We start from the raw sequence: 13,949 nt of genomic DNA on the forward strand, positions 1-13,949 counted from the left end.
TTAGTACCCCTGGTAATAATGTGCAAGTCGTGCTGAAGACCAGGACACAACTGAACACACACACACACACACACACGTATTGCACGCACATTTTCAGACCTTTCTATTTGTTACATTATTATAAATGCTCAACCCTGGTGCTACAAGTTTCAGCATGTATGAAACATTGCAATCAAAAACATTACACAAACAGAGGAAAAGGGATTAGTAAATTAACAATGCGAACTGATCTACTTGGTAAATTGCAGCAATAAAAGTCAAACAATAATTTACAAATAAGGTTTCTGCATTTTTAGAGCAAGTCTCTAAAAACCCACTGCATTCATGAACAGATCTACTGTCTGATCCTAAAACTTCAAATCAAATCCAAAATGCCTTCCCATTCCCCTCTCTGCACGCGCTGCTGTGTTCTTTATAGCTTTTAAATGGGGCTCCTTACAGACCACCACAGGAGGTCTGCAGCTCAGGGGTAAATGACAGCCATGTTATGTTTATCAGAGTTAACGTTGGAGATTGCATCCAAAATTCCAAACATTATTGGCTACTTATTGCAATGCTCACATGCAGAACTCTCTTAACAGCAACAAAATGAATATGTGACTTTGGAAAAAGAAAGAACTGTATTAGTATCTTAATTAATTTACTTTATGTGAAACATTAATTAATTAATTTATCCACCCATCCATTCACACTGTAAAAAAAAATGTTGGTTTAACTTAAAAAAGTAAGTTACCTGGTTGCCTTAAAATTTTGAGTTCATTGAAATTAAAAATTTGAGTTAATACAATGAAGGCAATTAGTTTAATCAACAGAAACTCAAAATATTATGTTATCTGAACCCAACTCTATCTCAAGACCAATTCCTATGTATTTTACAAGGTGGCTAATTCATACAAATACATATGACTTGTCTAAACCCCAGTGACCGGTAGGTTTAGGGGCGGGTTTAGTGGTAGGTCATTCATACGAATTCATACGAATTTGGCAACTCGTAAAATACGTACGATTTAGCAAAAAACTTAGGAATTCGTACGAATTAGCCACCTCATAAAATACGTAGGAATTGCTGTGAGACCGGGTTGTCTGTTCCACATTAATTAAGTTGATCTGACAAAAGAAAAAAAAAATGTTGTGATAACAAAATGAAAATACGTTTAACAGTGCACCCATGTTTTGTTTACACCAAAAATTTAATGAAATGTGCTGATAGATAGATAGATAGATAGATAGATAGATAGATAGATAGATAGATAGATAGATAGATAGATAGATAGATAGATAGATAGATAGATAGAACTGCTCCAGCTGATTAATAAACCCGTGTAGAAGGAACACCGTCAGTTGAACTCGATTGTCTAGACTAGAGTGGTAGTAATTCGCACATTCAGGGGGTGCACCAAATGTGCGTCAAATGATCAATTGTCATGTAGCTGGTGACAGACGGACTACGAGAAAGGCAGATCAACCCGAAAGTCGAGTAATCACCCCTCTACGGAGTTATCCATTAATTCAGGGTTAAAGTCTATTTGCATTTAGACAAAGAGAGATCGTCCATCCATCACCGAGTCGAGGGTAAAAAGGAGGGGTAAAATAGTTCTCTTGCAAATAAATCTGTTGCCCTCCGGGGTGCGTTTACATAGGTGTGAACTGCGACTGTTGGAAAGCCGAGAGTAATTCATTTGAAATGCGAAACCCCAACTCACAATACTTTCCAAATTTCCATGCCTCAACTTTTTTTTGGTAACACTGCAATTCTCCAGGCCTTTAGATTATGCAATATATACTTATATTATACAATGTTTAACAGATAATTACACATAACAATAGCTAGAAACATTATTTATTAAAAAAAAAAAATCACACACAAACGCACACACCAGACTGCATACACTGATCTATTGATTACTTCACCATCACTTAATTTATTCTAAGACATTTTCTGATATTATTATTAGTACCCTTTTGTTTTTGCAAATCAATAGTCTTAGCTTTCCAAAAAAGTAGCCAAGCAGAACATCTGACCAGGGCATTAACCACCATCATGAGCTCTCTCCATTTGAAAGAGCTCAGCTCGTGTTTTAAGGTGGACACGATTAGCTCCAACAGAGTCCGTTTCCTTTTTAAACAAAAATTGTCTCGTGTTGAATTTAAATTATATTTCATGATGTTCTCATTGGGAACAAGCTATGAAACGTATGATTGCCCTAATCTATTTGTGGAAAGAACTGGGTCACATTCATTTCCAAATTATCTTATCTATAAACCACACACCTTTCCTTGTATTTCAGAGCAGCTTCTCCAACATTGCGTTTTATGAGGTCTAAATAAAATTGTGGCTCGACCGGAATGCACATGTAACGTGGCAGTTGTTTGTCTATCGAGTGTACGGATCCCCCTTAAATATAGACTACGTTTGGTGGGAATTCCTTTTTGCGCGGCTGGCCAAGGGCTCCCTCCCGTAGATCCAGCGGGTTTCCCCTCCCCCTATCCACCTCAGCGGCTGGGTTGGGGAGGGGAGATCCCCTTGCACGACTCCTCTCCAATACTGCTACCTAAAGACGCCTGTGATTTTGCGTTAAGAAGAATGGCGCGCCTCCGGTGCTTCAAACGCTGTTGTGGAAATGGACCTACAACGGAAGATTTGCAACACGCCAAACGTCTTGCGTTTTTTGATACGTCTAGATCGTTGTTGTGGAGTACAACAGTGAGGAAGATTGCAGAGCGGACTGTATCGTCTGGAGCAGAGGGAGGGCTAGATAGCTTATTTCGCAGTCTTCTCCGAGAGCTGTTATTACATGTAGTCTTTAAAAAGGCAATGAATGGCACCACAAGCATGAACGTTCTTCTCCGCGTAACGCTCTAATGTTGTCATGCAACATGGTCACGGATGTCGACTATTTGTAAATGTTTCCAAATAGCTCTACGAGATCAGCACGCGTTGCAGCATTGGCGCGTCATAATGACCAACAAGAGACTTGGGAATTTGGCGCGAGTTTCGAATGTCGCGCTTGCTTGTTTTCTTCTACTTGCATTTAGGATTCGTACGATAATGTGTGTAATTGTAAAGATAATCAGCAAGATTTGGAAAAAAAAGAAAAAGAAATTTTGTGTGGTTAAACAAATTCGTCGTTTTCACATCAAGGATGTTTTATATGCAGGGGATGTCTCGGAGGTCACATTGCTGTTAAGGTGGGATACAGCGATTTATTCATTTAGCCTATTTATAAATAATATTACAGGCTGTTTTCAAAGGGACATATATTAATAATTAATTGGGTATCCACAGATTTCTTAGAAGACAATTGTTTGGGTCATTGGTAGTAATACACATGCTGTAAGTTAGGATTTATTAATTTATACGCAATTTTCATAGTCATCCTTAGGCTACTGTCTATAGGCATATTAGCTTATGTAAGAATTTAAACATGTTAAATTGTATTTGAATGTTAAAGCCGAATTATTCTAAAAATAACGAATACACACCTTTTAAATTCATTTTATTTTAAATCCACGCATATAGCCTTCTACAATTGCGATTCTGATTTAGTAATTGAAAGAGACTTAAATTGTTATTTATTAAGTTCGCATTTTTATTGTTATATTATGCATTTATTTTACATTTGCACATCATGTTTTCAGGACCAAAATACTGTAAGCTGATGTATTGTTTCTTAGTGTGAAAAATAAAAGCTATTTTCCTGGTCATGTAACGTATTTTTATTACATTATTTCGACCTATTATTAATTATGAGTCATATTTTGTTGCGTGTCTATTAAAAAATATATACACAGACAAACGATTTCTTTCTTTCTTTCTTTTCTTTATTTTTTTCAATCGTCTTTAAGCAAATCTCGTCTTTAAGATCTGTCGTCTGATTTTTATAACGCTATGGGTCAGAAATAAAGGGTTTATTAAGATTTTGTTGGTGAAATTTTTAGAAGCCTATAAAGAGTTCAAAGAATTATATTTGTGGTGGTGAAATACATTTGGTGGGTGACACAATTGCCTAAAACTAAAAACCTTTTTGTGTGTTTTGTACCGCTATAATTGAACACATTTTATGTGTGTTTTTATCAATATGCACAAAAGCAAATTCAATTCAACATTGCCGTATAGGCTCCATATAGCCTAATTATCTTGCCCCAAATCTAAAGCAAACTACAAGCCTTTTTTTATTTTCTCACCTTATCTACTATTATTCTATTATTCTCTCTCTCTCTCTCTCTCTCTCTCTCTCTCTCTCTCTCTATATATATATATATATATATATATATATATACACATATATATATATATATATATACACACATATACATAGCCTATACACACACACACACGTATATAAACCATATACTTTTTATACCTACATTGTTTTTAAATTTATGCAGGCATATAAGACTGTGTGGACTTTTGCATGTGTGGGAGTTTGATAATAATTTTACATTAAGCCTATATGTTTGTATTTATGTTTTGTATTTTGAGATTAACCGTTAGATTATTGATAAACTGGGTATATGAAGGATATAGATAGACAACATAACCGGTTTACCTCGTGCACTGACTTAACAAAAACAAGAATTCAAGAACACAGAAAATAAATAAATAAATAATTTTCCTCGGGTTTTTTTTCTGTATATATAACAATAGACGGAGCCCTTCAGCGAATAGTGCTGAGTTTCTGAAGTTAATTCAGACTGACTTGAGCAGAAGGGGTTTTTATGAATACGATGACGGAGTTAGGCTAGTAGCAGTATATTCTTAGAGGAAAAGGCTAAATTTATAATAAATCAAGACAGTCAATTTACGCATTTTTGTGGTAAGGCCCTATTATGGTTAATGGAACATTGTGATTTACAATTACTCAATCTTTCTAAAAAAAAATTTCACGCCAGACCAACAGCCTGCATATGACCCAAAGCCTTACTCCGACGACGGCCAGTAGAGGATGAAGGCCAAATAACCAGTTTTTCCTCGATTCTTTTTTACAAGACCAAAGACACATCTGTGTTTTGTAGATTTTCCAGATTGACGTGGGTACTTGACGTATAAAACATTCATTAATTTATGCAGGCTGCTGGCCAGTAGGGCCTCTCATATAGTTCGTGTTATCAGTCTTTTCACTTCATTGACAATACATCTCGCTGCCAACTGTATTTGGTATATTTACAGTGTAAACCCTTTAGAAACCCCCCAAAAGCTCTTGTTTATTTCATATTCGAATCGAGTAATGTTTAAAATAAATTCAAATTAAGTGGTTTTATACGAAAACCTGAAAGATATGCTATGCATAGGCAATTTTACAATTAGGCCTACCAATAAGTCAATTTTTATTTATTTGTTTGGTTGTTTGTGTGTTTGTAGACTGTTAACACGCGTTGAAGATAGCAGAGGAGTTAATGTGTGACATTTTATATGGTCATATAATAGCTTTATGTGTTATTATGTAAGCGTAGAGTAATGTACCAACGTTTAAATGCTTGATGCAAAGCTATAAGTACGTATATACTAAATAATGATTATTTATGCATTTATTTGTTTACATTTAATTTTATTTCTTTCGATTAAGTCCGTTTTCAAAAAAAAAAAAAAAAAAATTGAGAAGACAGAAAAAAACACGGCCAGAAATTAGTTCACGAACTTCTCAGGCCTATGCAGAAAGGCCTATATGAAGTTTCTAACATTATGATCAGCTGAAGCATTCAAGACAGATAGTTTAAACAACTTGCACTGGTAACGATTTATAATAACCTTTACTTTTAATATCATTAAATATTATTGTTTACATTATGTAAAGCTCATACAATTTGTTAATGTATACATTAACTGATTATATGAGCTTAATGTATACAATAACGTCTAGTGATAGACAATGTCATACACACTTGATTTATATACTTTTATAAATATTGTAAATTTAATGTAGATTAATTACTGATCTGTGTTTGTTGATTTACTATTATTAAGTTATTTTATCGTGTTAGCAATTGTATCAAGACAGAAGGTGCATCATCGTAAGTGTTCAATGGAAAACTCTGAACTCTCTCAGGCAGGAGACTCTCTCGCCCCCCTGAGGCAGCCTCATACCTCTCCCTTTGTGTCTGAGGTGCCCAGCTGAGAACTAAAATATCACTTCATGCCTTCTAAAATGTATCATGGATTTATAAGAAATATTGGAGGCCAACTGAAGACAAAGAGCTTGCAACTATTTAAAGAAAAGTCATAACTGAAAATCGTCAAACTCAAAATTTAAATAAGCAAATGCTTACTTGAAAAGTTCAAAAATAGCGATGAGTTGATGGAACATACAAAGTTGTTAAAAATAATTCCTTTAATCATTTTTAGTTATATTCAGCAAGTTTTCAAGATATTCCACCCATGTAAATCTAGCTAAGTATTATTATTTGTAACTAAAAATAACGATTAATATATTAATAATGTTACATATTCATATAATTATATATTTTAATAATAATAATAATTAATAACATCCACAGTAACCGCACAGATAATACCAAATTTTTGCAGAAGGCCTATTTTTTATCATATATGTTTTACACGATAAACTTGTTTTTAAAGTTACAACTTAAACTCTATGCTTTAAGTATGCTAGCTGAACATTATTAAACGTTTAGAACACTATACACAACGGCCAAGTCGACAGAATCCTGCGCTGTAAAACACAGGAGAGCCCGTTAAACACAAGTCCAAAGCCGCCGTGCTCATTTAACCGGCTATTTAAAGTAAATCCAAATACCTTTCTGATCCTTTCTGGAAACGTGCATCTTTCCTTTAGTTATTTTGGCTATGGATTTTATAAATTTTTGAAGCAACGTGACTTAATATTTAAAAAAAAAAATGCAAAGGAAAAAAATAAACGTGATTTAAAGGCGTTTTTTGACAAATAGGGCGTGATTTCAGATTAAATTGCCAATAGAGACAATGGCAAACAGATGTCAAAAACATTATAGAATTAACCAGGGCATATTTTTTAGGTAATGAAATAAGTCAAACCAGAAGCATGTCTGTTTTTATCCATGTTTTTCTCACAACTATGTAATATGTGGTTTTGAATGACCCTGGATGTTTCCTGCAAGTTCTTGTTTTATTTATTTATTTTTTGAAGTTACACTGTATCGAAGCAGTTTTATAACATTGCCATGAACGTGTTTAGTCTCGTGTGTGCGTGTTTTCTCTCTTTAGTATTCAGTTTCCTGTGGTTCTCTGAGCTCTGCATGTAATGACCAACGAGGATGTGAAAAGACTAACTGCAGATTCTGATGCAGTGGCCATGATGAATGTCCATTCACTAGCATTTAAGACTTTTATTCTTTCACTGTATTGATACAAACTATTGAGTGATGATCAGAGATTGATTTGGGGAGTATTTCATGCAATGTTCTTTCTTTCTTTTCTGTTTCTCATTCCCTTGTGTGTCTTTTTATGACCCCCACTTTTAATCCCTTTACAAATGTTTTGACAGCAATAATAATATTCGCAAAAGACAGATTTGCAAGTTACATTCTTTCTTTTTGTTGGAGAGTGTTGCTGATTGAAGGATATATTGTAGAATACTGTATTTAGAAGTACCAGATTTTGTTTTATATAAGATCAGACATATTCTGGCTATCCATGAAAACTTTGATTTGGACTGAGGGGACGCAGAGCAAAAATCCGAAACTATCGTCTGCTCCTGTCATGCTTAACATATCATATAAAAGTGCTTGGGTCAATCATTTTCTCCATCCTTACAGGTGTCCTGGCCATTGACTGGGCTTCTGGGGTTTTTCTTTTTTCTTTTTTTAGCTGAATTCTGCCCTGTGCTGAATCCCCACCGAAAACACCCAGACTTGTAAGGTACCCAACATATCCAAAGACTCAATGGCCTCTCTCTGCTCTTTGGTCTATCTGCTTTACCTCCAAGGCCCATGGCTATGACTGACAGACAGTGATGACAATAGAGATCTCTCTTTCTTTCTGTCTCTCACTCCCTTAGTCTCTCGCTCTCGCTTTTTCTCTGTCTGCCTCTCTGAGTGAGGAATGAGTGTTGAATAGGAGGTGCAGGGGGTCTTGGAGCGAAGGGTGGGTGGGGGTAGGGTGGAGCTGGATTGGTGCTTATTTAATTGGCTGTCAGACCTCCTGGAGTTTCAGCATTTCCACAAAATGGGATGAGCCTCCCTCTCCACCCACACCCCCCCCAACACACACATGCACACCCCTGACATCTTTTCAAACTAATGTAATTATGATTCCTGGGGATGTATTACGATACATTGACTCAACATGCATGCACAGAACAGAGAGCAGCACAGCAGAGAATAAAAGCAAACCAGAGTTTGAACCTCTCCCCTTAAACTGATATGACTTTTATGGTAAATGACAATACAATTTTTTTTATCCAAAGAATCCCCATGAAATCTCAGTGGATGATTCCTGTGGGAAGACAACCATCATCTGTGCGTCACAGAATCTTAACATGAAATCATCTTCTTTCCGACTCCCTAAAATTCTTAATATATGGTTAGGTCTGTGTGTGTTACTGAAAGTGAGAGAAACAATGTTCTTCTGTCTCATAATAAAAAAATAAATAAATATGTTTTTTTGACTTCTCATTTATTAATACCTTTTGTAATGTTTTTATATATTTTGCATCTAATTTCCCAAATTTTGAGATCAAATTTTAATTATAAATAAAATTCATATAATTTTTATCATTAAATAATCAATTGTAGTCTATGAAAACAGCCTGCTGAAACAAAAACACCCTAAACAGGCCAAAAAAAGAGCAGTAATTGAAATAGCAACAAATAACTTGTTCTTGACTCTTTGACGTCAAAAACACAAATTCATTAACAGAAACACTGCCCACTTTTACACATCAATTATGCTTGTTTTGTGTTCAGAAACTTGGCCTGACAAGTCTGTTTGGCCACGTTCACTCAGCAGCAGAATATGGTTGTCAGTCCTGTATTAGGGTGATTAATGCTTAATGTGGCTACCTTCACACACTGGTTATTTACAAGAGTGACAGCGGCATTCTATAACTGAATTCACAGGCCTCGTAACAGCATTTTTGGTATATATGCATGTGAACAAAACTGTACTGGGCTGTGTTTCTCAAAAGTATCGTGAGCTCAGCGAAGTTGATCGTAGAGACCATTGGTGCCAATTACTTATCTGTCATGTCATATAGTATGCTGCATAAATGTGTAATTTCATGTGTTTCAGAGTAACTTACAAAGATGGAGATGTCAGACCAGATGTGAGACAGGCCTATGTCATCTGTGTCTGTTTCTTCTACCATCAGTTTCTTCTCGGTCAGTTTTGTGGTTTGCACACAAGTCTCCACTAAGATAAAAAAATATATATATATTGTTGGTTAATTAAAATTTGATGAATGCGTGCTTCTTTTGGACTGGTGTGAGGTAAGCTGTGATATAACCTTGCTTTGTATAAGCCTATCGCCATTTTTGATATTTAGTTACTGTCTAAGACAAAATGAAGTGGCCGTTTACTGTAATTCTATAAAAATTACATTTTGTAGTGAAAAAAAATGTATGTATGCATGTATGTGTGTGTATATATATTTTTTTTATATATTTATATATATGCATACATACACTGTAAAAACTTATTTTCATGATTTATGATTTTTTTTCTTTTGTCAAATCAACTTAAATAATTAATGTGGTTCAGATAACATAATATTTTGAGTTTCTGTTGATTAAACCAATCGCCTTTATTGTATTAACTTAAATTTTTAATTTCAATGAACTAAAAATTTTAAGGCAACCAGGTAACTTACTTTCTTTTTTACAGTGTATATATATACACTAAAATTTCAAGTCATTTTTATAGAATTACAATAAACGGCTACTTCATTTTGTTTTGCGTTTATATATATTTATATAGTCAACCCCAAATTTATTCAGACACCTTGAACATTTCAATCATTAATACAGTTTATTCACTATAGTTTAAAAAACAATGGTAATAAAATATGACAAGATCTCAGAGTTAAACTGTGTCAGGGAAAAAAAAAAAAATCTTAATTATGTCAGATAACACTTAAGCAAAACATGTTCAGGTCAAAGTGTCAGAATAATTTTTGGTTCCAAATTTTTGGGTATAATATGTCACAGTTTACTTTATTTTGCTATCCTCACTTACATAAATGAACTATAGTGTCCTGCACCCACTAGTAAAAAAGTGGGTTGACTGTATATATACATGTATATATATATATATATATATATATATATATATATATATATGTATACACACACACACACAGAGGCACACATTTAACATGCATTACTGTGGTGCATCCGCTACATTTATGGAAAGAAAAAAATGCTTTTATTCAGTGATAGTGTACTGCTCTTAATTATTACAGCCTCTCTGTGAGGTTCAAGGGACAGAATTATGGTTCAGTGAGATGATCATTGTTCTACAGCGAAAGCTGTGGCAGCGTGTGGTGTGTTTAGGCTGAGAAATAGCAGTGTGATTGCTGACGACAAGATGGCTGAAAATGAACCCCACATTGTCTTTCGAGACAACAGTTAGTTGATGTTTTTATTATTCACAACGACAGCACAATGCTCTCATTCCACAGAATCATTACAATCCACTGCACTACTGAAAAAAATCTAATGACAAAATGCATCATCTCAAGACTTTTTTCTACCGTGCAACAAAAGCTTGTGCAGCGTTTATCATAATGGGCCTTAAATGTTCAAAAATTAACTGCATTTACAGTAAGATGCTGTTTTGGAAGCACATACGCCAGCAACTGCCTTCTGCAGCTCCTCTTTCTAACAAGCCTTTGGCTCAGATGCTTCCAATAAAGGGCTGAAAAACTCCTGCCTGTAAACCGTTGTGACATATAAGGAGGACAGGTGTGTCTTGCCTATTGGGAGAAAAGGATTTCTGGGAGAAGAGTGGGGTCTTTCGAAGGGGGAGAGAGCGGCACAGCGGGGTCCGGCTGAGGTTGAGGTTCTGCTCGATTGTCGTTTCCGTAGCAGAGCAGCTCATACATCATTTTCACGTCTTGGGTTTACTTTACCAATCACGGCGAAAGCAGAGGGCATGATGTGGCTGATACGATTAATGGACGGAGGGCAAGAGGTGGCGTACATGTGTGTGCATGTGTGTTCTGTTGAGGTACTGTGTGTGTGTGATTGGGATCACCTGCAGGGATAGGGATAACCAAACCAGATGTTGAGGCAGAGGAAAAGAGGGGTTGAGGAAGGTCATGTGCGCTGTCTTCCTCGTGTCCTTTGAGCCTTAAGTCCCATCTCAGCTTCTCAGAACTGCACAGACCTGGCGTGTGGAGGACCCCAAAGGACACCGCTGTATGTGTGTGGTGTGTCCAGGTTTGCATGACTGCGAATGCCTTACAGGGGAGAGAGAAAAGAAGGAGTAAGGCAGTGTATGTGTGTTTAAAGATGTGTGCGTCAATCTCAAGGCAGACCCGTCAGCGGGTGTAACCTATGACTGATGAGATCTGAAAGGGTAAGTTTCAGTAAGAGAGATGTTCTAGGAGAGGCCACGAGGGAATTGTATAATGAGTCGAATGGTGAGGCCTGCAACATCAGTCCCTCTTCTTAAAATTCACAGTCACATTACTATAAAGCCCACTTCTATGAAGCAAGAGACAAATAATAATTGCACTTCCTGTTTAAATTATGCTAATAACATAACATTATGTGTTCATGTTATGCAAGGAAACGTGCAAACGCCTCATAAAATACATGATGTTTGTGTTCACAATTCCCATATTTTAAATATTTCAGAGTTAAACCAGATATTCAAAGAGAAAAATGTAAAGAGGGAATTGATTTTATCCATCAGGAACTGATTGGATATGGTATTTATTACATTTTGATGATATATCTAGATGAGCAATATTTTGTTTGCTTTAGTGTCATTTGCACAGATGAGTCATGCACAACAAGACCAGAAACATTAGATAATATACACATATTTAAATATTATGTAATTCATTTTGACATTATGATTTAATGTTGACTTTTATATATATATATATATATATATATATATATATATATATATATATATATATGAACAGCAGCACTCATTTATATATATTATATACCTTCAAAAAATTATTATATATATTTATTTATTTATTTATTTTTTTTTTTTGAAGGTACATCACCACATAGGAAAAAGTATGGAATACATGACAGATACTTTGACAACTCCACCTACTGGTGTAAAAGCACAGCACATGCTAAAAAGACATTGAAGATGGATTGGTTTGTGTCCTATTTACCGGTTTAAATATGCAAGTGAATGAATAAGGAACAAAACAAAAAAAAAAACAGAAATATGAGCGATAATATAACATGCAGCCTGTAAAATCATGAAATAAAGTAAAATACAATGCTGATTTATTAGTTGGAATTGTCATTAAACTACCATTTTCTGTTACTTTGCTAAATAATAAACTTTAGCAGTTCTTGTTGTTGTTCGTTTTTTTTATTATTTCTTTTTTTGGGGTGGGGGGTGGGGTCAGATTGTAAATGTATTTTCGTCCGTGCCTGAACTGAGATGATATTGCCACGCCTGTGATGTATAACCCAGGCTCAAGGCTTAGTGGTAAACAGTAACACCTGCTGTATGTATAATTCATACAAGACCCTCTCTCTCTAACACACACACGTACGCATATACAAGCCTATGTATGTGGAAGAGGCTTGCAGTGACAAAAACATCTGCAAGGGATTTGTAGAGTGAATTGATACCTAATCATAAATAACATGAACATTTGAAACTCATTTGGTAGGCTGGCTGTGACCTCAGAAGAGCTGAAGGGAGCAGGAGGGTTTGCGTATGGCACAGAGAAGTTTTAAGCATGGAGTTAAATGACTCTAAATGAGATCGGAGATGAGTGCTGCTGATTGGTATGGGATGCCCCACCTCACACTGATGAGACAATCAAAGAGATACGCAACCGGACCTGGATACAACGCAAGATCCCCTTGTGCCCCCTAATTAAGTTGAGTTGAAGATTACACAAATTGTAGGCAGGAAATAATGAAGAAACTACTTCAATTTTAATATAGTTAAATGAGACAATTTGTGATTGCTCAAATCGATTGCGTAGATTAGATTTTTCACTTCTTGGTTTTGTCTGTTTCTACACAGTAAACTATAAATATAAAGTTGAAGTTATGAAATAGTGAAATATAGTCCAAATTTTGCAAATGTGAAACTTGAGACATTGCAGTTGCATGCAGTTACGAAAAATGTATTTACAATTTTGAAGTATAAAGTTGGAATTTTAAGACAAAATCACTGTGAATTATAGTTATTAATTATAAGAAATAAAGTTGCAACTGTGCACTGTAAAAAAAAAAAATCATGATTTGTTATCACAACATTTTTCCTTTTGTCAAATCAAATTCAATAATTAATGTGGTTCATATAACTTAATATTTTGAGTTTCTGTTGATTAAACCAATCGCCTTCATTGTATTAACTCAAATTTTTAAAGGCAACCAGGTAACTTACTTTTTTTTTTTAATTAAACCAACAATTCTTGTTTACAGTGTGTGATATGTAAAATCACATTTTAAAATATAGCCACAATACAATAAAGTTGCAGTTATGAGAAATAAAGTTACAACTGTGGGATACAAAATCATAACTGTGAAAAATTAAAGTGCAATTGTGAGAAATAAAGTCACAATTACTGTACTCTGTCACAGTAATAATAGATTACTGATGCGAAAATGGGTTTCCATGGCAAACGCTGTTTACAAGCCTGTCTTGCAAAGATAAATTAAAAATTGAAGTATTCGTAGCCCTTAAGCATGTTGTATGTCAGTGTGCAGAATACACTTTATGTGGCAGACTTGGAAAAAGTATGTGCATTCCAATTTCCAACAAGCTTCCAAGAACTTTTCAAATCTGTGGCTTGTAA

The 13,949-nt window shown here is 35.0% G+C and overlaps 1 protein-coding gene across 3 annotated transcripts in view; it reads right to left on the bottom strand.

The window, feature by feature from the left end:
* bahcc1b (BAH domain and coiled-coil containing 1b) overlaps positions 1-13,949 on the bottom strand; it is a 163,356-nt gene that overhangs the window by 140,001 nt on the left and 9,406 nt on the right. For 2 of the 3 annotated variants that reach the window (XM_048169796.1, XM_048169790.1), the window contains exons 2-3: positions 11,189-11,393; positions 9,237-9,346 (exon numbers count right to left, since the gene is read on the bottom strand). The gene's annotated coding sequence lies outside the window, so the exon portion shown is untranslated. The remainder of the gene's footprint in view (positions 1-9,236; positions 9,347-11,188; positions 11,394-13,949) is intronic. The other variant, XM_048169791.1, reaches the window with a different exon arrangement.

Source organism: Megalobrama amblycephala, linkage group LG20, assembly GCF_018812025.1.
Source record: "Megalobrama amblycephala isolate DHTTF-2021 linkage group LG20, ASM1881202v1, whole genome shotgun sequence".
Classification (NCBI taxonomy): domain Eukaryota; kingdom Metazoa; phylum Chordata; class Actinopteri; order Cypriniformes; family Xenocyprididae; genus Megalobrama; species Megalobrama amblycephala.